Below are 27,379 nucleotides of genomic sequence, written 5' to 3' on the forward strand. Positions count from 1 at the left end.
CAGGACTGAATGTTACAGGCTATTTAACTGTTCTTGTGTTGTAAATTCATGGGCTCTTTAGCTTAGAAAATATTTTTCTTCATGTACGAATACATTTTTAAAGTTTACACAGTATGTGTATATTATTTTCAAGTTCTGTATCAAATTTCAACCTGTTTTGTGTAATTAGAGAACAACTAAGACAATGTTAAAATGTTATGGACCTACACTAATGATTTTACTCTCTGAATTTGATACTTAGGAATAGCAGTATTAATTTTCTCAATTCTGTTGATGCTTATGATGCTCTTATAGCTGTTCCACTAAAATACACTTTTTTGGCATTGAGGTTCTCTAAAATAATTTGTGTCTCTTCAGAGAGTAGAAGCAGTACAGAAGAAGTACAGTATTAATAGATGTTTCACTTTTTAAAGGGAACTGATATCTCATTTACCTTATTGATTCATTTCTTGTCATATTTGTTTTCATGCACAGGTTTTATAGTGAGCTTTTCATAAAAGGCTAATGTGACTTATAAGCTTGGATGGACTAAGTGAAATAAAAGATCATCTGAGAAGATAATATCAGGATGACAAAGAAATCACCTGTTACTGTGGTAACATTAATGATTTCTTGTAACTGGTTAAATCAATAATATAATTATTATTTAGAAATACAGGCTTGAAAACAAGCCTACAGCTTCAGATTCTCACACAAATGATACCACTTAGACAAATGCTTGTTATAAATGGCTTTTTTAATGAATGTGATGTGGGCAAGTCTGCAGTAAGCAGACCAGAGTTAATAAGAAGCTGGCACAGCTTGATTAGTAGTGTGCCTTGGCAGTACCTGCAAACAACTACTTTTTACACTCTGCTGTCATTTAATAGCCTTTCAGGCCAAAAGTCTACCATTTTTAGAAATGATTTTGTTAATTAAATTGTCCATTGGGATGTAGGTTTAGTCTACAGGCTTCATGTATCTGGGATTCTAAATAGCTGTGACATTATGACTTAAAACCACTGGTCCAGATTCTCATTTGTGACTGACTTTTAAAGATAAAGGTACAAGGAGGGCTTTCATTATTCTGTCCTGCTGCTCTTAGAGCAAGGCTGTAGATCTCTAATGCTGAAATTTAGGAAAATCTACTTTTCTTTAAGGAGAGAGGTGGAGGAAGACATATGCCTTAGGGATTGTAAATCTAGATATTCTTATATCTACTGTTACATCATTTGTATAAATATTACTGCATATTTAAATTGTTTTTACAGAATTGCTCTCTACATGATTAGGATGTTATGTGTGCTATTAATGTGTTCTCTTTGCTAATTTCTCATAATGCAGGTTTTTTCTCAGTGCAAATTACTAATATGAATCTATCTTCACTTTGCTTTCAATTGCATTGCATTTGAGTGAGGAGGTCTGTGTTTAAGTGCAGATAAAGGAGTTGTTTCTCCTATCTGTGTATCAGATATTGTTCACAGAGTCTTTGACTAGAAGGTAGCTAACTTTCAATGACAGCTCTATTACAAAATTGACATCTACTCTAAAAAGACATGCTTGCCTTTCTGGCTTTAAGGAGTTTATTTGCTTTCATATTGGACTTTCATAGCTCTTGACATGTAATGCTTTGTGGATGAGTTTATCCCTTTCCCCTCTGCTTCACAACATTTTTCTTTTAATTTACCATTTTTCTGCATTTATACTCTGTTTTACCTGCTCTTGTCTGCCTTAGCTTCTAAAACTACATGGATAAAGATAAACCCCACCCCCCCTTTTTTTTTAATTTGTAAATTTCTTATGTCAGTCTGAGAAAAAAGAGAGGACTTGGTTCCCTGGTTTGTGAGCATTGAAGAGGTGAGATGTGATAAAAAAGCCCCCAGTAAAAGTCAGCAAGGAAATGCCTTGCCATGTAGGGTGAAGGTTAAAATGTTGGAAATCTCAAGTGTAGTAGGGAGGTGGAGCTTTCTGTCTGGAAGGTTGTTCTGCTCTGTTTTTTTTTTTTTGTTGTTTTTTTGGTTTTTTTTTTTTTTTTTTTTTTTTTGTTTTTTTTGTTTTTTTGGTTTTTTGGTTTTTTTTTTGTTATTTTAATAAAATTTGCAAAACATTGCCCTGTCTAACATAGGAAATGTAGAAATGTAGAAATTTACTTTACTGGATTTACTTATTTTTATATGTACATTTGAAGTGTGAACTAGATTGTTTGGTATTTTCAGCTTTCCTCACGTCTTCTGTCTGTTTTGAAACCCATTTCTGATAGATCAATGCTGTCATGGCTATGTCATTGCAGGTAGATTCTCTGTCAATACCAGGGTGTTCGGGTTTGTTTGGGTTGGGTTTTTTTGAATAGAGGTTTTTCAGCTGCTACTTCAAGTAGCAGTGCACTTGTCACTCAGAGCCAGCTCTTATGAATGTGTTTCCTTTCTGTTATTGCCTGCAGTACTTGTAATCCATCCTTCCTTTTACTGAGAACTGCTGAACTTGGTAACAGATGTCATGGACATGATTCAATAACAAACTTGTTTGCTAGTTTCACACACTTCATGGCATTTAACTACCAAGTTATACATTTTATTGGGAACTAGTACAAAACAGTTATTCCCTGAACTACCTGGTATTACCAGTACTTTGGAATCTGATCACTAAGAAAGGTTAGCTAATCATGCAGAAATAATGATGGAATATACATACAATTCCCACACACCCCTGCTAATATAAGTCTGACCCTAGCAAAGGAAGCAGCCAAAACTAAGTAGGTATTTCATTTAACTGTGAAATGTCAAATGTATGTGTATATATACATAAAAATATTTATATGTTTTTAACTGTGTGTAAACATGCTGGGATATAAGAATTCAGAGGACCTGAGTCACAAGTCAGTATTAATTTCTTTCAGCACTGCTGTAAACAAGGTAGGCGGTAATGCACAAGTGGAAGGAGATAGCTCAGTCATTTGGTGCTTTTCCTTGAACCATGAAGTTACATTGCTTTTCACTGTGAATCTTTTGGATTAGGTGCTGTAACAGATAGTAACTTAATGCTGTTTTTTCAGTTTTTCTTCACTCTTTAGAATTGGGGATATCTTCACTGAATAACTTGCTGCTTAAAGAAAGTAACTGAAGTTGGGAAATTCAGGTAGGTAATACTTTCAGTTTACTTTTCACTTTAAATGTTGGTGCAAATATGTATGACAGATCTATAAATAATTCATTGTGGTACCAAAACCATCAAAGCATGATATAGATTTTAACCTTACTAAGATTGAAAGTGGTTTCATGGCACCTCTTGTGAACTCTAATCAGCCCCTGATAAGAAATCCAACAGACTTAGGATATTCAAGGGTTCATTGTGCTCATAATAAAAATATATTAGTGTTCATATCTAGTATGAGAGGAGGTCCAGGTACTTTGTAATGCTCAATGAATTCAGCAAATTATTTTTGACAGTTTTGTCTTATAGCCCCAACAGACAGGTATTCATGGTATGTGCAGACACTTCAATTTCTTCTCCCAGTTTTCTTAGCAAGGAAAATTCTTGATGAATTTGCTAATTGCATCTGTTTCACATTTCACTTCCTTTGTTTCAGCTAAGGCTTCTAAATAGATCTCTAATACCTAATTCTTATGTAAGATGACAAAATTCCTTTGGTGTTCTTAGTGTAATAACTTTCATGGCTTTAATATTTTGATTTGTAACTCCATATAATGCAGTGTTGTTTGTTCTAGTTTTCTCTGATTTTGAGGATCCATCCAGCTACATTTCACGACTTTCTAGTTTTTGCTTTGAGTACATATGCTTTGGTATGGTATTAAATGATGTGTAGGAATGGCCAGTGGTTTTAATAACCTGAATTTGCTTCCACCAAAATTCTCAGAGAGACTCTATTCCTGTTTGACTTCAGTCACTGATGATAATTGTAGCACATTTATGTAGGGTTGATTTCTGTGGATTACATGAATACCAATGGAACAGCTAAACCCTGAAACTATTGCTGATTTCTTATGAGCTCAATTCCACATAGCAATTTTAATTTTAAGCTTGTAGTTCTTCTTTAATATTTTTCTTTACTGTTTTCATATTTTACTGTCCAAAAATCCAAATGAACTCTGTGGAAAAGGACTCTGTGGTATATCAGTACCTTAGGAAATGTGGGTAAAACTATCTTACACATGCTGTTTCCTCAGAAAGAAATTTAACTTGTGGAACACAGGCTTTATGCAGGCTTTGTTGTCAATTTCTTTTTCGAGAACTAAGTATCTTTCTGTTTACCTTTCTCTGTGCTTTTGATCATCATTCATGTAGTATGTAATTCAAGTAGGAACAAAAATTGATGCTTTACCCTAAAAATACTCTAAATATGTTGAATTTTGTTTAAATACTGGTAAAATTACATTTTAAATGTAATTAAATTTAAATTACATTACATTTTAAAATACTAGTTAGTGTTACATTTTCTGTTTTGTTCTTTCTGTCTCCCTTCCCCATGTGCCTTTGACAACTCTGAAGTGTTTTCAGTACGACTGACGATACCAGACATGTTTGGGCTTATCCTTCATGTTGTGCACTTCCTCTCCATTATCACCTGATCTTTTTAGCTGTGATTTCACTATTACTTGTAAAATGCTTCTGCCAGAGAGTCTGGGGAAGAAAGTCTGCACAGGAATTTACCCTGGAAAAGCATGTGACAGAAAGGTGATTGTATTATTAGTGTGAGAAGCTGAAGTGCAAATGACATCCCACACTGGAGCAGGAGCTGCAGTCTCTGTTACTGACCCTGCAGCTCCTCCTCTGGCCTCCTGCTTACTGCTGGGACTCAGGGGCACCCCCAGGTATTTTGTGTGCCCACCAGGTGAAAAAATGTTTAATTGCAGGATGAGAATGGGCTGTGCAGATGGGGAACCTCCTTCCCTTTGACTGTCAGGAAAAGGGAGAGAGAAAGAAATAGTAGCCCAACCCTGAAGTAATTATTAAATAGTTTTTAGAACTGCCAGCCTCATAAATATTCACAACCAGAAGAATCCTGTCCTGTGAGGGTGGATGGAAGGGGGAAGAAGGAAGGCATGCAGTTGGGTAGCATGTGTAGGGGTGATAAGGGTGGGTAAAAGATGATGATGATGTATATTTGAAGAATAAGACTCAGAGGAAAAGAGGAGCAATATTTAAAACCAGAGGGAAGTAAGGGCTGTACTGTAAGCAGCAGCAGGAGGGCATAGGGATGGATGACAATTGGTGCAGGAAGGAAAGTGAGGAAGAAACAGAACTTCTGGAACAGTGGTTCAGTGAATGTTGATCCCCACTGGAGCAGGAGCAGAGAGAAGGAAGAGGAGAGGAAGCAAAGAGAACTCCACAGTGCAAAAATATGTGTATTTCATTCTTGTGCCAGAAACAAGTGAAGTGCAATGGGTGTTCCCAACCTGTTGGCTGGCCTTTCTGTATGAGCTCCAGGAGTGTCTGCAGGAAGCTTCAATCTCAGATCAGGAAGTACAGCCTTCCTGACTTGCCTTGCTGGTAGCTATGAAGTTGGTAACAGTAAAATCTCCATAAACACCTTATGAAGTGGCCTGTTCCAAATTAAAAAAAAAAAAAAAAAAAAAAAAAAATTTAGGTCCTAATATTTTTCTTTATTTATCTTAAGTTTTTGAGGTTCAGAAATTGAAAGAATGTAGGATAGTGATGGACAGTGCTCTAGTGCCATTTCCTGCTGCCTCTTTGCCTAGAACCCTGCAACTTTTCCTATCCCTGCCTCACTGCAGTTGTGTGGGTGGACTTGCATCTTTGTTCACATGCCAGGGTTTTTTGTCGCATGACTCTGACCATGTGCTTTGTGGATGTACTTCCAGTCATGTGAAGTAGAAGCATTTAGGCTTTGGCTCTTTTCATACTTAGTATATTCCTCTTCTGGCCTCACAATACTCTTAAGCATACACTTTCCAACTGTTTAGAGAAACCTCAAAAAAAAATCTGAAAAAAAACCAAACAAAAAAACCTCACTCACAATACAAAAAGTGTTTTTCCCAATTTTTCCTTTCTCATATTGCTAAATCATGAAGTTCTAGAATACTGGGGTAAGGGAAAAGATGGAAAAGAATTCCCTCTTGTCAAGGTAATGTCAAAACTGTAAATTACTTAAGTTTGGCAAAGAAGCCTTTGTTCCATTCATGTCTAGCACTAAAAGCTGGTGCAACATTCCTGCATTACTCTTTGCATCCAAAAGTCGTACCCTAAAATGTTGGTGGACTGTTCATATGTTATGTATGCATCTTGATGCCACCATAGAAAAACTCAATCATAGAAAAATCTCAATTATGTCTTTCATGTTTTCGTGCTTTTCTAGTATATGATTTTCAAATTTGGTTCACAAGCTGGCTTTCCTGCACAAGATTTTAGTTTCCTGTGTAAGGAAATGTTTAGACTTCATCCACCATGCCTTCATTAATTCTCTGCAATTCTAATTTTCAGTTTAATAATTGATTCATTAATTTGGAGAAATGCCATGAAGAGAAATTTTAGTTAATTTATGTAATTGAAATTTAATTCAGTGCTTTTTACTTTAAAGGCAAAGGAAAAAGAACTCACATGAGATGTGGGATTTCAACATTTTACTTCATGAAGGACTCTGTGTTTTCAGTGTAGCTTAACTACCTCTAATTTCTTAGTTCATATGTTATATTAATCCTGTAGAATAAGTTAAATAACATGGGTAGAAAACTGTGTTACACCATTTCAGATGCCCCTTTGTGGAAACATTTAATTACTGCTGACTATTGTACCATCTGTATTTGTATCTGACTGTCCTCCACTTCCTCCATTGTTAAACTTGTGTCAAATCACTGGGGTGCAGCTGACTTATGTATCTGATCCAGCTTCTCACATAAGTGTTCAGAAATGGTTTAATATTTCCCTGAAACACTTTATTTGCATTTTGAGGTAGAACATAGCTGATCCAGCTGAACTATATTAGTGTGAAAGTCTACAGTCCTTTTGCTCTCACTTTTCACAGTATGAACATGAAGCACAAATTCTCTAAAGCTTTGTGGCATTGGAGACCATAAAACAGAGGAAAGCTAGGAATTAGAGTCTGTCAATAAGAGAATTGCAGTCTTGGAAACCAAATTTCATTATACCTGTCTGTATGAGGAGAATAGTAAGCAAAAAGTAAGATAGAAAGGTGTATAGGGAATATTGGTTAATGTCTAAGTTAGATACTTAAACTAGTTAGTACCCCTCTGTGCTGTAATGGGGGAGAGAAGGAAAGCACAAGATTCACAAAGGAATTATGCTGGGAAATACATCTGCATGATGTGCAGTTTCTGTAATTTGAAATACTGAGTACACACCTGAGAGATTTTTAATTTTTGGAGTTTTATAATTAGACTTCTAATTTGCTATAAGAACCCACTTTATATTGCAGATTGAGTAGTTCTCCTCTATAAGACTTTTTTTTTCTTTCTGGAAGTTGTATGCTATAATCTTTTCCTTAAATTGGCTAATCTTATGTACAGTGGGAAATAAGACTTCCTGAAAAACCTGTTTCCTGCTCTCTTACACTATACTTTGCAATCAGTTTTTTTTTAATGTGTGACTTTATACAGGAAAAAAATCTGCCATTTTTTAGAAATGGCACAGAGCCCAAGAAGTATAAGAGTGTAATTCTGGCTTTTCCACCTTGAGTAATCACATCTCCACAGAAAATGCCCCAAAGTCCGTTTAATACTTAATGTTTGAGACAAAGTGCTCTCTGCAGAGAGAGGGCCGAGGACAAATGTCCTGGGTGTACTTGAACCCTGGCATCCTGTTTCCTAGGAGATCTTGGCCTGAGTGTTAATAGTTCTAGCCATGTTTAGTGCTTATTGTCTTCTGTTCATCAGATTTGTATGTGCCATGCTCTCCATTATTTACTAAAGGTGCCAGACAAAGTGTTGGTGTTACACAGTCAAATTAGATTGCTATAGGTATGAATAATTAAGGACTCCTATTTTGCAACATGAAGTTATTTGAAATACTTAAAACCTAGTAAGTTAGGTAGCTCTGAAGCAGAGAAAAGCTCCTGTGAAATATAAGAGCTGTCTGAAAGTGAACACAAGGAGGGGAGATCTGTTTGTTCCATTAACATACCTAAATGTTCTTGAATTCTGGGTAGAGCTTCTCATCATGCAGCTGTCCATTCTCTTGAAAGGAAAGAAAAGGATCCTATTCTCTCCTATATGAATGATCTAGTGGAAAGAAGGAAAGAGCAAGGAATTAACAGACTTGTGCTAATGGCAGAATTTAATTTTCAAGTTCATCTTTGCCACACAAAATAGTCTTGCAGTCTGTCTTTCAGACCAGCAGTTGGTACAGCACACTGAAGGACACAGAGTGGACTATATTCTGGCTTTGTTCTTAACATTATGTGCAGCTTACTGTTTACTCCCTTATTAGGAAAAGCATGTTCACCTGTGTCCCTTGAAGTGATGTGTTCCATACGCACACGTTCAGAATTTTGGCACATAGATTCAGAATACTGTCTTGAAAATTTTGGTAACATTTCGCTTTGGACTTGAAGATTTTGCAGACTTCTTGCTTCCTTTCTGTCATTTCTCAGAGACCTAGTTTGCATGTCTACTCACGTCCAGGATTGTTTGACTGGGCTGTTTGGGTGCTGCCTTATGTCCAGGATACACTGATCCAGTTTCTTGGAATATGCTTCATTCAAATTATATTAGGTTTACCATGAGACATCCCTTAGTTATATTTTCTTTTTAAAATACAATGAGTGAGGCGATATCTTGCTGCTCCTGCCCCCTTTTAGCATGAAGTAGAGGCTGTAGATTTTTCAAAAATCCAATTTCTTCTTTTGACCAAGGCAATTCAAAAGAAACACATCTTGTCTTTAAGTGTTCCTCTGCATTGAAATGTATATCAGTCTTTAATCCTTCTAGTCTTTCTTCATTCCCAGTTATTAATCCTACCAGGAATGTTTTCTGTTACTGAGTAAATTGGGGAGGAAGGGTAAGTAGGCCAGTATTTCCATTATTCCTGTTGCATAATAGATCTGCCTCTCTCTGTCTGTATTATGCATGACTGACCTTCTGTTTGGGGCTGATTTATTAGACTTCAAGTATTTGTCAACAGTTACTTTGTCAGTCATGTTGGCCCTTAAGTGTGAATCATGTTGAGAGGCTGAACTGCTTTTGTACATCCTGGGCACATTCACTCGTTGGTGCACAGCTGGAAGACCTGTAAGAGTGGATGGCCTCAAGCTGTAACTTCTTTAAATCCCATTGACAGGCAGAAGAGGAATGCTGCTTTTGAGTTGTCTCAGGCAGGAAAATAGTGGGGAGTTTCAGTAGCTTCAGTGGGGTTTTGTTTGCTTTTTAGTTCATAAGAGTGGATTAAAAAAATGAAAATGTTAGGCCACCCTAGCTCGCTTTTTAAGAGTATTCTATTCAAGTTAGTGCAAGTATTGTGGGAAAAACGCTTTTACTGTGCTAAGGAGGAAGTGTGAAGTACCTCCTCTTAAAGAAGACTACGTGGGTGATAGTTACTTGCTATAGCATATATGTGTGTGTGTGTGTGTATCTATGAATTACCTTAGGCAGAAGAGGGATGGGAGGCACAGGGAAGCATTGTAATTAATTACTGGGAGGCAGGAGTGCCAGAGGAATTGTTTGATTTGTAAAGTAGCAAGCTAAATCTGCAGCTGAGTAGCACCTGCATCTCAAAAAATCTGTCAGGCATTGAGTCGAAACTGCTGGTACTTGGCACTTCTGATAATCTAGCAATCTAACTTTCCATCTGAGTTTTGAGATGCTTCTAACATAAGGCCCTAACTTGAGAAGCCACAAGAGACTGCTGTATTGAATGTTTTCTGCCTTTTAATGGACTGTGGCTTAACAAGTAAATGAAAAGACACACAGTGACATGAATCTCTGGTCCCCACTGATTTTAAAGTGCAGATCCCCAGAGCAGTTTGTATATCGGTGTTACTACTTGATTTATTTGTTGCAGTGAAAACAAATGTATGGAGTTTTCCTGAAATTTCTCGCTGTTAACAGAATTGCTGTAGAAGAAAACCACTTACTGTCAAAATTTTATTTACCTTCAGATAACCCAGTCTAGAGGATGATTTTGCCAAGTACTCTCTCATAAATGGCTCCTTTGTTTCTCTACCCTCTTTATTTGCTCTCCATCTTGCTCCTCCATACTTCCTGCAACTATCTTTGCCTGTGAATATTTAGATATATTGCAGTAAAGGTTTGTATTGTAGTAGGTTATCTGTGCTTTTACTTTCCATTCTTTAGATTTTTTTGTTTAAAACCAAACAAATCTCCCACCCAGTTATTTTAGATTATGTGTGAACTTCAGACCTGTTTCATGAGTGTAGTTTCTCTCTCTGCTATGCTCTGCCTTACTTCTCCTCTTCATCTCTTTCCCCCATTAGAACACCAGCCTTTCCTATTTCCTCCAGTATAGCACTAACCCTTCCTGTTAGCTTCTGCCTCTCCCTTTCTGCTGCTTGCATCTCAGAATAGCTGTAGTGGTTGGTACCACTGTGGTGATTCTCTTAGTTTGACCTAGAATTTGGCGGCTGATGGCTTGCATCCTTTGTGGTGGGTAGTGCAGGAGAAAGACTGTAACTATTTCTGTTTTTTTTAAAGCCTGGGACAAGGTGATAGGTCTGCAAATACTGACTGTAGTGCCATTAATTGGGAAGGGAGTTGATATGTGATGCAAATTACAGAATGGTTTGGGCTAAAAGGAATCTTTTAAGGTAGTATTGGAAACTCATGCATGCTCTTTGTGAACCTATAGATTGGTTTGCTGTGACTAGTAACCCCTTGCAAATAGACACCTAATTCCCCAGTGTAAAGTTTTGTAGCAGAAAAATTCCTGTGTCCCAAAGCAAGCTGTTACAAAAGCATGTGCTTGTTCCAGTCTCTAGAGGTTGATATACTTTCATTTCCATATGTTTAAAGAAGTCACGTAGCATTTACTCACCGGAAGCTTTACAATAGAGTAGCACTGCAGCTATTGCTAATTTGGTAGCTCAAGTGTGGAAGTGGTTTTTTGTTTGTTTCACTGCCTCTTTTTTTTTTTTTTTTTTCATATAGCTGAGAATCCTCTAGAAGCAAGATTCACATATATCCAGAAATAATAGCTTGTTTTGCAGAAGCTTATGATGTTCTGAGGGTGTTTTTAATAACAGTTACTAATAACATGCAGCTACAAAAGGAACAAAAGTCCATCACTTGACAAATTAGGACCAGTAGCTTCTCAGAGGAGCTTCTAAAAGACGTTTCACTATCTTGTTGTTGTGCTATTAGCATTGGTACACTTAAAAAATGCTACATTTTTGATAAACTGCATTTTCAATTTTATAGTAAAATATTCATCAAGAAGTGAAAAAAATGTATTTTAGACTATTGTTTTCAGAACTTTTGCAAAAAGCCTAAGCACTGTGTCTTTTTTCCATCAAAATACCAGTACTGTATTAGTCAAAGTTGATAACCATTATGCATTGACTGTTGTTAGTGGTGTTACCAGCTCAGTCAAATTTTGCAGCTGTCTGGGATATCAGTATATTACAAAGCAAGTTAAATAAGCTTTTTTTTTTTCTTTTTTTCAGAGTGATTGATAGATTTGTGTAAATCGCACTGAAGCAGTTGAAATGATTGAGGTATCTATCTAGCTATATAAGAATATACACACCTACTAGTTACTTTCAGATGTTCAATAATAGATGTACTGGTGACATAAAAAGAAGATTCACTCTCTTTTAGCATGTCAGCATTATTCACTACATTGCATGTTCAAGAACTGCAGTTATTTCAACATCACTGTTGTTATTCTATTGCTCTTCTCTTACCCCTCTTTATTTTCCCAGTTACTTCTGCCTTGTGGGCTGCCTAATGTAAAATACATGTGTTATTTGTAGTGGTTTTGTTTTTTTTTTTTTCCTTGGACTCTAGCTGATGTATGTCTTTAACATGGAAATTGAAGTTCTTTCTACTAGTTGTTTTGTCATCCCAGTTACAGAGCTATGCAACAGGAGGGGGAGAGAGAGATGGCAGATAGGGCTAGATAAAAGAGCAGGTGGAATCAAATACTGAAATACATAGTATTGCAAGTAAACAATGGTATCTGTACCATTTCTTGATCTTTTGCTCATGCTTTAAATATTTATTATATATTCACATGACAGAAGAACGGAAGAACACCCACAATTTGTAGGTTAAGAAAAAAAAAATAAACCTTTTGTTGTACTAGAAATATTTCACTGAGAGTTCTTGAATAATATCAGTTGTATTCTTCAGGATTAGATGTTTTACACAGAACTGAGACAATTTACAATTAACTGAGTTAATTGTAAATGTGCTGCTTTTTACAAAATGTGAACTTTTATTTTGTTGAAAGAAGTGAGGTTTGCTCAACTCTGCTTTCTTTTTCCCTTTAGAATTAATCATGTAGGACAAAGACCTCAGTAGAACTACCAAGGGGAAACACGTGAGGGAAGATCTAACCTGTTTCTCAGAAAGTTGCAGTGAGCTAGGCTGGACTGTCCTTTGTTAACACAGAGTTGAAACAGCGTGCTTCTGCCTATGGATGGCCATTCCAGTCCTAATTCACAGTTGTCAGATCATGGGATAGGTGCCAGCCTTTTGGTTTCAGACTGTATCTGCAAGGTATCATCCCCTGACTATACAGAAGCGCAGTAAGTGCTCAGCCTTGCCAGCATGCTCTGGTTAACTTACGGGCAGGAAACAATGGAATTCGTGTTGCCTTCTATGGAGACTTGGTTTCCTCGGAGCTGGCATGGATCCTAGATGTTACCTCCACTATCCACTGCTGCAAAGAGACAGACCTTCAGGTGCAGGACTGCTGATTTGAGGACATTTAGTGAAAAACTCATCTGGCTTTCAGTAACTGTGATTTCCTTTTGCTGTGTGATAGTCTGACATGTCGTGTGGGAATGCTTTTGTACCCTATTTACTCTCTGCATCTGCTATTAATCACTTCATTAAAGTGTATGTGTAAGATGTGCATGAAATAAGCATTCTGTTTCCACTGTAAACTACTTACTTGTACATAGCCACAAAAACATATTTTATGAATTGTGTGTTGATACTCAGGGCTCTTATGAAGAGTTAATGTCTTTCTCTTCTCTAATAATTTTCTGCTCTTCAGCAGTGAATTTTTGCCTTGAGAAAGAGAAAAACAAAATGAGAACAATTTATTTTAATTGTTTTCTTTCTTCTGACACCAGAAATGCTAAACAACTTATTTTGAGGAAATTGCTGACAATATTCTGGCATTTACAAGCAAGAAGATACCAAAACTTCTCCAAGAAAGGCCTAATTTTTAAATATTTCTAAATTTATTTATTTAGCTACATTTTCTGAACGGAAACACTGCCTATAGCTCTCTCCTTCACAAGTGTACAGAATGAATCTAGCTCTTAATGTCAATAAAGATTTAAATTAAACCATGGGAAGGTTGTTCAGTGTGAGTGAATAGCTCTTTGGACCACAGCACATTATGCTGATTTGGTCATGGAGTCCTTTTCTGTTTTCTGTTTTCAATCTGTATGCCCCAGAGAAGGCCACATCTCTGAAACAGAGCTCCTCCTTCAAGACTGGGTTTATTAGGAGACTGTTCTCACTAGTTTAAAAAGACAGATCTCATCTCAGTGGCTCTTAAGCTGGACTGCAGCCTGAGCTCCCCAGCAGCCATGAGTCCAGATGGGTCACGAATGAACAGGTTCTGCAGTGCATCCCTGGAAGGGAGCTCTGGTGCTGTCAGGTGCTGAGCCAGGGCACTGTGCCTGCTGCAGCTCCTCCTCACTGGCCACGTCTGGGCAAGGCTTGCCTGCCTGCTGCCAGGGGGAGAGGGGGGCAGGCTCTTATCTGCAGCTGGGAGGAGCAGATAATGAAACCTTTTGTGTCCCCCTCCGGAGACATGAGCTACAGCAGCAATGAACTGTGCAGCTGCAACCCTAGCAACAAGGGCCTGGAGAAAAGAATGAGGGCAGCTTCCCAGCACAGGATGGCTGGAGGGTTAAGGATGAGCAAATTGAGCGGGTAGCACAGTATTTAGATGAACCTGTGTGTCTGTTATTCTTCCTAGGAATATATATATATATATTTGTTTTAATTTTGACCCTTAGACTGAAATATATCCACATGTCTTTTAGTACACAGATAAATCAATGCCTAAATGCTTGCCAGTCTTTGTTGCTTTTAATAGTCTTGATAGTGCTTTTTCTGGAGAGTTCACCATGTTGTTTGGTACAGTGCAGACAGTTCATTGTCACCAGTTAAGGAGCATGAAAGAAGTCAGTTTGAGCTGATTTTTGTAGTGTAGGTGCACAAAATCCTTAGAGATGCAATGGTTTAAAAAAGGAATTAATTTTTAAAAGTCCACTAATTCAAAGGGTTATTTGCATTGGTGCTTCTATGCTTACTGTGACAGATGTTTTCTGAGAAACTAATGTCAAATATTTCATTTCTAAGGTGTGGCAATCTGATCTATTTCCATGGGAAGTTCTATGAAGGAGTTGAGGATAACTCTACTGATGAGAATACGATAGGCTTCATTAATTACCTAGCTGCGGATAGGGATTCAGTTTGGGCTGCATGTCTGGGAGAGAGGGGGCGTTTGTTTGAGGGAGAGACTGAATAATGAATACCTTAAACCAAATGATCTGTGTCTGAGTGGCAGACAAAGAGGGCTTTGGGGCAGTGACTGATTATTCTGTGTGAAAGGACCACAGCCATATCTGGCCTGCATGCTGAATCTCACATGTGAGCCATCGCTTCTTATTTCTCCAGAAAAAAAAGGGAAATCAAATCTGCTTAGGAAGCAAGTGCACCTTGCCAGTGAAGGTTCTATTACCGACTGCATGATGCTTATCTAGTTACTGTAATGAGAAAACTTTGGTTATTTTAGTTCCTTTTTCCAGTCTTTTGACTAATGCAGTAGACATTTTTTAGCAAGTTATGTACAGATCTTTCTTTGTTCTCCCTTCCACTTCCATACCTCCTAGAATATTTGTCCTACAAATCACAGCCCAGAGCAAATGGAGCAGCAGATGTGGTGATTCCTGGATGTTTTCTAATAAGGTCAAAATGCTGACCTGAGGCAATTGCAAGTCCAGGAGCACGTTCACTTCCACTGGCTGTGCTACACAGGCACTGTTGTCCTGCACTGGAGCTGGGTGAAAAGCTATCATGTTAAACTGTTCAAGCAAGATTTAATGATGCTTGATGGTAGAATGAATGAGTTTCTGATTTCTTGGCTTCCCTTTTTTTTGGCTCTCAACCTGAGCACTGAAGGTGAAAGCTAAGAAGACCATTTTCCTTTTACTAGGTATATATGTTGACTTGCTGTAAAGTGCAGAGGGAAAGGTCAAGTGTTAAAGTATTTGGAGGCACCTCAATACTAAGTTGTAGAATTCTCTGTGGTTTTTTGTGAGGGGTAGGAAAAATGAGAAAAACATTTTGGATTGGGAGAGGATTTGAGACTGTACTTAAATACTTAATTTATTTATGTCATAATTATATCTTGTGCTCTTATCAGAATTTGATAGAGAAATCAAAGCTACAGATTTAAGGTTTGATACAGAGCAAATCTTCATTAGCAGATACAAGGAAATGTCTCCACACCACCCACACACAGAGAAGGAGAAATTAACAGTTGTGTGATATTGGGGGAGATAAAACCTTGTTTGAAACAGAGAATACTTTTTATAGTTGCATCTTTCATTAGAGTTTATTTGCTTAAGTCAATTACACATGCAGATTCGATTGTACCCTCCAGCAAAACTCTAATGACTTACAACAGATCTTTCACTGGAAAGGATTATACAAATGAAATACTATTATGTTAGTAAATAACTCAAAGCAAACAAACAAAACCAGACAGAATTAAGACAAGTGTTAAGGCAGGAAACACCTTTCTTTTTTTTTTCTGTGATGGAGAGGCTTCCACTGAATCTTACAGCTTAACTTGTCACAATAATGGAGTTTCACAGCAGTTCTGTAGTGTACAGACAGAGTGCTAAAGTGAACTGCAGTTTGTGAATGTCAGTATGAAGGTATTTACCAGTTGTAAATACCAGTTGTATATTTCAAAGATGTCTTTTTCAGAAGTGTCGCAAAGCTTCTTAGGAATTCAGGGTAACTGGACATAGGGGAAAGCGTCTCCACAGAACTAAACAAAACAGTGCATCTTCTCTCAAAGTAAAAAAATGTCTTGTTGTACCTCTTTTGTAAAAGGCAGAGAGCTAGTTTGGGCTGTTTTTGTCTTTTCAAAATTACGTAATGCCTGTTTTTGGGTCATTTGCCACAGTAGTTCTTGAGAGAAAATGAAGCTGTTGTACTAGTCAGTGGTTTGTATCTCTACATTGCTGCAATGAGGGCAGGGGACAAGTTCCCCTGTGTTAAATTAGACTATGTCTTTGTTTTGAAAGGGAAGCTTGTGCTGATCATGGCAGTACTAGTAAAAGTAGTAGATTTGTATCTTAGGAAGTTCTTATGGTTTGTCTTGTCTCTCCATAACAGTTGGAGCCAGGAGGATGCTTCTGAACATATGTTTACCTTGTGGTCTAAGGAATTAAGTAGTTGCCAAGAAAAATAACTGATTAACTAAGTTTACCTGTCAGAAGAGTAGAATAAGACACCAATGGTGACAGTAGTGTAGCAGGTTCTGGAAAAGCATTTATTTTCCAGACTTAAATTCGAAAGCTTCTGATCTGAAGTCCGTCAAGAGCTAAACCTTCTAGTGTGCTGCCTGTGGCTGGTTTGGGTCTTGAAGGAACTTGGTAGTCCTTCCTCATGCAAAGAGCTGCAGTGGTTGTCACTGCCATTTTCCTGACGGCTTTGTCATGTGTGTTACAAAAAACTATTGTGTTTGCTGTCTGAAAAAATCTGTAGTTGATCTTGAATAAAGGAACTTGTATTTCCCTGTTTCAAGTGGGTAAAGGGTTTTAAATGATGTGAGAGGCACTTGAGTCTTCCTGCTTATATTTATTGAGATTGTTACTCTGTGTGGAAGCAGCATTCTTTTCATAGCGAGGCAGCACAAATATTATATTTCACATTTGTTGTTCCGTACTTTTCAAGTTATCAGCAGAAGTACTCCATGCCTTGTGATTGTTTTGGCATGAGAAATACTGTGGTCAAAACATTGTTTATTTTTTAGGCTTCACTTAGGGTTTCTGTTTAGGTCAGAAGATTGGGAACTAGAGGGAAATATGTTGTGTGTGTATTTCATTTGCCTTCCTTACCTGTTGGTAAGCAGGTAACTAACTAAAATAATGCAAGAGAGATTGCTTGGAGACAGTGTGCCTCTGATCTGTATCACAATTGCTGATACTGTTTTCAAATATGCATTCTTACAAATAATCTGATTTTTTCCCTTTCCCCCTATCAAACAAATTCTCCAGAGCTAAGTCTTTGTACTTGAAAGCATTCGTTCAGTGTGGATAAGCAAGTACTGCCAGGTAATGTGATGGCCAAACTGAAGTGCCCCAATGGGACAAAGAATGTAACTTCATTGCTGTGTCGTTTCACAGCAATAAGATTTTATTTCATGCTGGTAACACCTGCTGTAAGTAGATACTGTTTTGACCGGTACAGAATTTTGTATAGTGGATCATTTTTCCTTGCCACATGTATTCAGTGGAGGAGAGAAGTACAGGTATTCTTGAGAAAGAAGACAAAGCAAGAAGTAGGTAAGAGAAATGTCTGAAGACTGTGCTGGGCTGGTGTGGAGATCTGGACAACACAGAGCAGAAGCAGAAAGCATAGACTTCTCTATTAACAAAAGCTGTAGGAGCGAAAGTATGAAATGACTCCGTAGTAAGAAGAACCTAGTTCTCTTTCAGTGGTTGTTTTTCACCATCACTGCGTGAAAGGGCTTCTTGGCTTGTTCTTTCTGCTTGGTTTTTCAACTTTTGGCTTCTGCCCCTACTGTCCTCAGGACATGCCTGCCTCACAGTGCAGAACAGGAAGAACAGAGACAGCACAAAAGGAAAAGCATTAGAGACTGAGAATTGTGTAGCATGACTCACCTTGAGGGTGATTGTTTTGTTTGTTTGAAATACCAGCAGAAAGAACATTTGCACACAATTCTCACATTAGTTTCAGTCTTACCAGCTGCATACCAGTGCAAGTGTCCTGAAGAATATGCCTAATAGCTTGGGGGCCACTTTTCCCAATTTCTGCATCTTCTGTTACTCTAATATCTTTATTTCTTTGAGATTTGAGCTGTACCGGTTCAATCATCCTACAGAAGCTTGATAGACAAGAACAACAGAATATTTATTAATTTTTTAAAAGCTGAAAACATATGGAATGCATCCATGGCAAAAATGTCAAGGTAAATTGTGAAATAGGAAAATTGCTACAAAGCCTTGGTTAATTTATTTTAAAAGAAAACAATGTGTTTTATGTCTTTACTTGAAATGTAATTCATAATGAAAATAGTAGTAAAAGGCTAGTGATGCACTAGTTCCCCAACATGCACACTTTACAGCTCCTTATTTGTACTTCTTCCTGTATCTTGTGTTTTTAAAAGGGAGGAGGTAAAGCAAATGTTCTTTGATAAAGAGGGGGAAGAAGTTAAGGGGAGGGGGTGGGATGAGAAAATGCTTAAGGAAATGAAGGGGCTTATTTTTCAGACTTAGATGGCTTAGTCATCAGAAAAACTTTCTAATGGCACTAATGGAAACTGCATCATTCCTTTTCTTCAAATGGTATTTGAATGCCTATTTTAAAAAATAAATTATACAAATGGACTAGAGGTTCAAGATCTTCAATTACTGTTTTAGTGTCTTTAGTGTTTTAGTGTAGAATATTGGTTAATGGTGTTTTGGAGGCCTTTTCAGATGGAAGCACACCTGTCCATTTATCACCGTTTCTGTTTGTAACTAGAAATTCCAAAGCCGGCTACCTTTAATTAATCTGACATTTATCTACACAACGAAATTTCAAACTTCAGGGGTTTTTTTCCTGCTTCTTAGTTTACAAAATAAAAACCCCAAGCAAACAAAAGAAGACTAAACATTTGGGTAAATGCAAAGCAGTACAAGCATGTTAGTGGTCACAAATCAACCAATGACTTAACTATATATTTATTTGTTGTTTTAAAAATATACTTGCAACTTAATACTTGGCAAAGAGCAATTATGCAAAGAAATGTAGTTCTAGCAAATATATCCATCAGAATTGAATATCCATCAGGATTGTATTAGTGTTTTTTTGTTAACTTCAGTGGGTCAGCGTTAGTAACCAAGATTTCTTTCCAAACTTTTGGGTTTTATAACCTCTTTTGTTTTTTTAACCTGTTTTTCTTGTGCAGGTTGTCTCAGTTAAAAGACTTTTGACTCTTATTCATAATCTCAAGCCAGAAGAATAAAGTCTGTATCTTGAGGAAAAAATGGCATTTTAAAATCTTATGTCATATGAGAATCCTTTCAAAATAGAATACAGAATTCTGGTGACTTGCACAAACCCTTGTATTAATAAGCGGTGAGAAATAAAGTGTTATCTGGCACAGTTACAGTCCTGTGTTGTTGCCTGTTTGTAGCGAAGACAACAAATCTTCTTTCACGTTTTTCTTGGTGTGTTCCTGGAAAGTAAGCATTGATAACTCTGACAACTGTGTGTGTCTTTTATTGGTGTTACCTAAAGAACAGACGTCCTGTATCCATTAGGGGTTTGTTAGATGGTTGAACACTGAGTTTTGTCAAAGAGCTGCTGTGGATACTGCAGAGCTTTTATAAATGCACAAGATTGACATAAGGGGAATGACTCTACTAAAAGTACATAAAACTTGCTAAGTGTATACTCTTAGCCTGCCATGTGGATACTGTAATTCTGCTTGTCTAGTAGAGAAGTAGTTTATGTTGACACTGCAGTCACTGCAGTATATTAATATTATATATCCTTACTTCTGTCAGTCTTTCCACTTAGAACGGGATTAAAGCTGGTCTTCTCTTAAAATTGTATTGAGGAACAACGTGTTACCACCAGACGTGCAGAGGACCACTTGTTATGTTTGTTCTGAGCAGTAAATCTGTATAACTGAAAAGATTACCTTTAAAAACAATGTGATCTTGTAGTGAAATTATTTGAATATGTCTTTGTAGTTGTATTGATAGAATGCTGTGAAAGCAGATACCAAGGCAGATGTGTAGAGTTCTTTTTAAATCCATCACAGCTCAAGTAATCAGTAGTGCATATTCAGTGTGGTTTTTTTCAAGGCACACTACTCAATGAACTACAGAGTTCTGTGAGCAAAGTACAGAAAAACTTCTGCTGAGGCATGTATCTGTTGCTTTCTAAGAAAAGATAACATATTTTACTTTCATTATGTCTGTTCATAGAATTGTAAAATGCAACATACAGAATTTCAAAAACTACTAGATATTTGTTGGCCTGTTGAAAGGGTCTCTGGCTTTTGCATCTGTGAGCAGTTCCAATGCCCCACCTCTGTGAGAAGATACACACTGAAATTCTTAAAATGGTGGAAATGTGTGCATAGAACAAAGTTGATTATGAATGTCCTTGGCTGTCTTAAAATACAATTGTTGCATGGCTTAGTTTCCCATACATGTAAAGAGGAAGAGGTCAGGAGAGTTACTTAAAGCCTGTATATGTTAGGAGCTGCCTGTTTGTTTGTTGGGTTGATTTTAGCAATTAAACTAATTCCTATTAAATACTAGAAATAGAATTAATGATAATTGATTATACTCAAAGATCCTTACATATATGCACAATTTTTTTATTTTTATTTTTATTTACAGTAACTATCAGCCTTTGCTGTGATAATTCTATCTCAAAATAGACATCAAAGAAGTCACTGGATCTGAGATAATGAGTCATACTCATTCAGGGAAAAAACTATAGGCTGCTTACCTGCTTGGTACTATTTTTCAAAGTTTTGGCCAAGTCTTTGAATCCTTACTGAATATTTTTTTTTCATAATGTAACTTTTTAATATACATCAAGAACCTTTTTATTTCTTCTGCCACTGAATAACGTACTGAAATTTCCTGTACTTGCCTACTGAGACTGTTATACAATTTAGAAAAAGACCCCAAGAAATTTTTTTTCTGGTAATAGCTTTCTGGTTTTTCCCTATACCATTTAACTTGATTTAGTGGATAAATTGATTAATACTCTAATAGAGTAGTAAGGGGAACCTTGAGTCTGGGTGTCAGAGTACGAAAGTGCTGTTTTGCAAACCTGACTTAGAAAGTAATAACCCAGTTATATCAACAATGTCCTTTGTGTTTTGGACATAATAATAATTTTTTTAATTAAAGTTGTTTTATGGTTCCGTATTTCATCTGAAAGCATGGCCATGCAAATAAAAACCTTCAATGTTTGATAAATAGGTGGATAACTATCTTATTACTATCCTTCATAATTTAACTTTGATTTTTTTATTTATTGGTGAAAACACTGTACTGGTCTCTTAATAGTTCACAGTGATTAAAAATACTTCATTAACAGATGGCTTTCTATCTAGCATCAAATAAATGAGAAATCCACATCTATGCTCAGCTTAGGCACCTCTCTTTCCCTTTAGAGCCACAGTGTCTTTCTGTGAAATTGACAGACAGGTGTGGTACAAGGTGTCTGTCTTGGCAACATGCTCTGAGCTTGTTTGTGCTGTGTAGTAGCTATTGACAAGTAGCTCCATGTTTTACAGTAGAAGCCATTTATGAGCTCAGTGCTATTGTAAACCATTTACCTAGGCCAAACACAAAATCTCTTAAGTCCCTATTTTTGTTGTTGTTGTTACAATTATATGGGAATAGTTTTTCAGTTTTGACACGATGCAGCTCTGACCTCTTTGTGCTTGATAGCAATACACTGCACTTTTCAGGAGGAAAACACTGGTCTGGCTAATTTTTAGCTAGGCCATATGGCATGAGTCTGCTTTGCAACTATCACGTCTTAAAAACAAAGTTAGATTTAGCTCTGGATGCCCTACTGTCAACCCTACAGAGATGGCCGTGAGGGGGTTGAGGTGCAGCAGTGTGTGAGGGTCAGGGAGGTGCTTTGGGAGGGGCCATGCTCTGAGGCTTGGCCAGTCTGGATCGTGTCTGTCTGTGGGAGCTGCAGCAGCTGGTCCAGACTCACTTTATGCAGTCTGCTCCAGAATTCTCTCTGGTGTAGGTGATTCTGTCTGGTTCTGCTTGTTCAAGTCAGCACCCTCGCATACAGCCACACTTAGGATCTCCAGAAGTGCCATCATGGGGTGTGGATGAAGTGTAGCACAGTGTTTATGCATGAAATCACATCTCAAACATCTAAACACTTACCTCTTCTTGTATGTAACCATGGGCAGATCTGGTCTTGTATCCACTGTGTTCTTCATTGCCTTTTTTTTCCCCCCTTTTCCAGAATATGTTTTATGATTTCTTAGTTAATAAATTGGTCTCTAATCTGTGACTTATGTTAAGAACAGACAATCAAAGGCAGAAGTGTAGGAACATGATTAACTGAAAGCTAAAAGGAATTTAGTAGCAAATGCTCTGTGGCTTTGAGCTAAATAATTAAATACCCTCACTGGGGAGCAGGGAGGATGGTAATGTGGTTCTTTGTGGGCTTTTTTGTGTGGTGAAGATTTTTTGGGACCATCTTATGTTGTTGTGATAGCTACTTATTAATTCAGAATAGAAAGAACTCTCTGATCAGTCCAAGAAAATGAACCTGATAAGAAGAGCTGGGCACCTTTTTAATTTTTGTTTAATGAAATTGGAATCTAATTAAGACTCCAGATAGCACAAGCACTGTGTTTGACTCTGCATTCACAACATCTCTTTCTGAACTCTGGGTAGCAGAATACAAAGTAGAGTTTTTCTAACTGGGCTGAATTGAGAAGCAGGTAACTTTGTTGGGAGTTGAGTTTTAGCATACAGAAAATGTCTTCTACCAACAATAAGGCTAAGAATTTACCTGATTTTTTAAAAATTGTGTTATTTAAATATTTTTAAAAAGAGATTGTATTTAGTAGCTGACATGACTCAGCTTTGCAAATGTCATGTTCTGCCTCCAGTGAATATAATTTTTATTGGGTGACATGAGCTTAATCTGGTATTGAGAAAAAAATAATAGAAAGGATGTTTCTGCTTAAGAGCAAATAAAAATAATTTTTAAGAAAGAGAACTAACAGCAGATGCATGAGTGCATCAAAGCCAGTTGGCTGAAGTACTTCTGCAGTCAGAATGAATGAGTAAATGTAACTCAGGTGAATCAGATTTTATTTGTGGGAAGAAAAATAAAACCTTAGTATTCTGCATCCCCATCTGTTTTCTCCTTCAGCTTTTAAAAGCGTCAGCTACCCATGCTGAGAGTGCTTGCAGAGATAGATAACATCCACGAGGCTGTACGTGGGGGTTGGAAAGCTGTCTGGCATCCCTGACCCAGGGCTTGCCTCCTGGGGTGAAATCTGGAGCCAGCTGCATGGCCAGTGGCTGCACCCTTGGCCAAGAACCTGCTCCAGATCTTGCCAGTGTACCTGCTGATCTGGTTATTGTCCCCTGCTGTCACACAGCCCAGATCTTAAGCAAACCAAATGCTTCTGTTTCACAGGAAACTTTCAAGCTAATGGTGAAATAGGCACAACCATGAAAGTTTTGTCTTGAGGAGTAGGCAAGAGGCTATGCACTGAATCCAGGTGTATCCTGGAAAGTTTCTTGGGCTGTGTTCTGAGGAACAAAACAGGAAGTGTCCAGGTATAATGTCTCAGTCATATCATGTTATTCATGTAACTTAGAGAAAATAGTTTGCATCACAGAGAACAGAGGGTTCTTCAGTTGATGAATTACATTTTTCACAATTTATTAAATTGAGGTTTGGAATTCTTTTTTTTGTATTTATTTAAAAAAAACCCTCAAAACTCAGAGTCTAAAAGAGAGGTTTTTTTATGCTTTGAAGCATGTTTTAAGCATGTTTAAACATACTCGGTTGGTAGTCTTTTGGATAAGACAGGACAGTTGTGACATGAGATTATCTGCAGTTTATTAGTGTATTGTTGACAGACTGAATTAACATCTATCAAATTAAATCCTATCTGTGAATATACCTGGTTTTTTAAGAGGCTGTTTCTTGTATTTTCTATCTGCTGTAAGACAGTACAATTTTGAAGCTAGCAAATATAACTAGCAGAGTTCATATAGGATCATTCATGGTTATTTGGTGTCAGAGTATGCTTTTCACATTACCTATTTGCTTCCTTATAGTGAGAGGTTAAGAACTGAGACAAAAGATTCCTTCCATATTTAGTGAACAAGTACTGTAAGTTGTTTCCGGCTTTGTCAGCAGCTTTCAGTTTTGAAATGAATCTGTTTAACATTTACTGGTATGAACCAGCTAATTTAAAGCTTGCAGGAAAAATGGCTTGTAGCCTTGACATGTTTGTTCTAGGTTTTCCTTTCCCTGGACGCCTGTCAATATAGGTAAGCCATACACCACTGCATATGTGTATAGGTGAGTGTTCCCTGTGAAAGTCAAACCATTTGAGGTTGCAGTGGTTTTACACTGGTTGTAGAGCTCCAAGTGGGTTTTGCTTTGCCACTGCGATATTACCCACAGGACGTTTCCCAAATGGACATTTTTTGTGGGTACACAGGGAGCACAAGTCAGTGTTCCTTGGCAAGATAGGCAGCTCATTTCTGGGGAGACCATCTAGTTTTCTTTGGGAAATTTCAGAACAGCAGTAAATGTTCTGCTGAGAATATGTACTTTGTTAAAATGTTTCTGGAACATTTTGAAACTCCCTTTTTTGTATAGCACTTTGTTTCTTAGCTAGTTCAATCATTCTGGTATCTTCAATGAAATTACATTGAACTGTTCAAAATTTGTGCACCATGTGCTTTTACTTCAAGCTGACTGTATGTACTTGGTTATTTTTCTGCATGTGTGGGAAAGATGGCATTGTGTCTTCCGAGCTTAAGACTGGACATCTCTACCTGGTTTCCTATTTTATTTTTCTAGATTTTAATAACTTATAATTGAACTTAATTTGGTAAAGTTGTTCATATTGTCTGATGTATAAAATGCCATGTGGCAGGTGAACTAAGAGAAGCCAAGGTTATAAGGTTAACTAAAAGGCTTTTAGTAGTGATTACATGGTGATCAAATTGCTATTAATCAGTGATTAAATGGAAATTAAATGATAATCAATTAAGCAGTAATTGAATGCAAATTAAGCAGTGATTTAACCCAATTTTCAAGAGAGATGAGAAGGACTGGTAACTACAGGCCTGTCAGTCTCACTTCAGTACTTGGTAAGGGAATTACTGAAAAATATCCTAAGGATAATGCAGTCATTGGTCACAACCAGTGTGAGTTCATGAAGGGAAAGATCTGTTTGCCAGACTAAATTTTCTTTTACAAGGTAACCTATCTAATTGACCAAGTGAAGCCAGTTGATGTAATCTTTTTGGATTTCTGTAAAGCTTTTGACACTCACTGAATCCTTCTGGAGAAAATGTCCAGCCCACAGCTGGATAAACACATGATGTGATGGGTGAGCAGCTGGCTCATGTGTCAGACACAAAGGGTTACAGTGAATGGGTGACATCAGTCTGGGGACCTGTCACTGGTGGGGCTGCATCTTAGGGACAGTGCTCTTTAATGTTTTTAAAAATGGTCTGAATGCAGGTATTGAGTAAGTAGCATTACATGAAGTAACTTTATCAATTATACTAAATTAAGAGGAGCTGTGGACTCCCTTGAGGGTGGAGAAGCCCTGCAGAGAGATTGGGATAGACTAGAGAACTGGGCACTCACCAGCCATATGAAATGTAAAATGAGCAAATGCCAGATTCTACATCTGATCCAAAGTAATGCTGCTTGAATATACAAACTGTGAAGCAAATTTGAGAAGCAGCCATCCAGAAAGAGAGTCGGAAAGAGATCTGAGGCTTGGTTTTATGGCAAGTTGAATATGATCATGAGTGAGCAGCAGTGCCCTGGCAGCCAGGAGGGCCAGCCCTGTCCAGGGGTGCATCAGGCACAGCATCACCAGCCAGTCAAGGGAGGAGATTGCCACCTCTGCTGTGCACTGGGGCAGCCTCCCTCTAGTGCTGGGGGCTGTTATGGGTTACACAATTAAGGACATAAAGCTATTAGAGAGGGAAAGGTGACCGAGATGGTAGTGGGTCTCGAAGGCAAGATTTCTGAAGAGTGGTTAAGGTGACTTGGTTTGTTCAGCTTGGGGAAGATAAGGCTGAGGGAATGACCCCATCACAGTCAACTCAGGCTGGTTCTGTTAGCTCGTGGTAAGACATGGCCTAGATTCCTTAGTTCCTGTGAAGTTATGCCTAGCAGAGTTCTGCACAGCAGGGCTGGCTTCAGTCAGACCTTCTTGTTGATGATGTCTGAATCAAAGCACTCTTCACTCAGCATGAGTTCATCCATCCATGGACTTTCCAAACAACAGACTTGATCTCCAGCCAAAAAAATCAGTGAGCATCTATCTAACACAAAATGAAAGTCAGTGAGGATTTTCAATATTTTGTTTGTAGTTACATTTTTTTCATACTCTGTGGAGGTAAACATTTTTATCAGTGTAAGCAGCAAGAGTTCTCTGTGGTCAAGCACTTATTTAAAAAAGTAAAGTAAATAGTCAAATACACCTCAATATTAAGGATCATTTGCATTGAATTTTGGTTTGGGAAAGGGAGAAGCAAAGAGCAGTAACTCAATTAATGTGCATTATTAATGTGCATTATCTGAAACAAGCTCATATTTGAAGATAGTCACAGAAGAAGGTATTTGGGGAATTTCAGTATTTTTTCTATGGTAAACAACCCTGTATTGGTACTGGTGTTATTGCTAGTAACAAGGTATAATTCTGTTCATCTGTAATATCTTAGCGCAAGCAAGTGTGGATATAAAAAAAAATCGGAAGAGTTTCTGATTTTTCTTCCTTTTCTAAATTGTATTCTCTTTTGAAAAATGAGTGGTCCTTCCAGCAAAAAATCAAAAATTGCTGTTGACCTGAAAAATGTTATTTCATACAGTCTGCAACTTTAATATATAATTTTTTATTTATCAGGAGTCCCTAGAAATTTTTTTCAGTTTGTAGTTGTTCTCCTTAGTAGAGGCTGGCTGAAGTTTGTAGAGGTAAAAGCTTGTTAGTTTTCTGGTTGGTGGTTTGTATACTTGCTGGATATAGCAAGTGAGAGCCTTAGCCACTGGAATGAAACACTTTCTGACTGCTGCAGTTACTAATTGCAGTGTGTGTGGCTTCATATGGACATGTGCACACACATGCAGTCACATAGCATTTAGCAGGTTTCTTGTGTGTAGAAGTGTCTGAAAAGGGTTTTCTGTGCTGTGGAAGCGTAGAAGCTCTCTGTGTGTGCTCTTCAGGAGCTGTATTTCTGTTCATCTCT

General features: G+C 37.5%; 1 protein-coding gene across 4 annotated transcripts in view; it reads left to right on the top strand.

Annotated features, from left to right (window-relative positions):
• Window positions 1–27,379, top strand: part of CDC42SE2 (CDC42 small effector 2) — a 79,158-nt gene that overhangs the window by 11,939 nt on the left and 39,840 nt on the right. For 2 of the 4 annotated variants that reach the window (XM_056514680.1, XM_056514683.1), the window contains exon 3: window positions 3,032–3,114. The exons of the other annotated variants lie outside the window; for them this stretch is intronic. The gene's annotated coding sequence lies outside the window, so the exon portion shown is untranslated. The remainder of the gene's footprint in view (window positions 1–3,031; window positions 3,115–27,379) is intronic. 4 annotated transcript variants of the gene reach the window in all.

Source organism: Oenanthe melanoleuca, chromosome Z (genome assembly GCF_029582105.1).
Source record: "Oenanthe melanoleuca isolate GR-GAL-2019-014 chromosome Z, OMel1.0, whole genome shotgun sequence".
NCBI lineage: Eukaryota > Metazoa > Chordata > Aves > Passeriformes > Muscicapidae > Oenanthe > Oenanthe melanoleuca.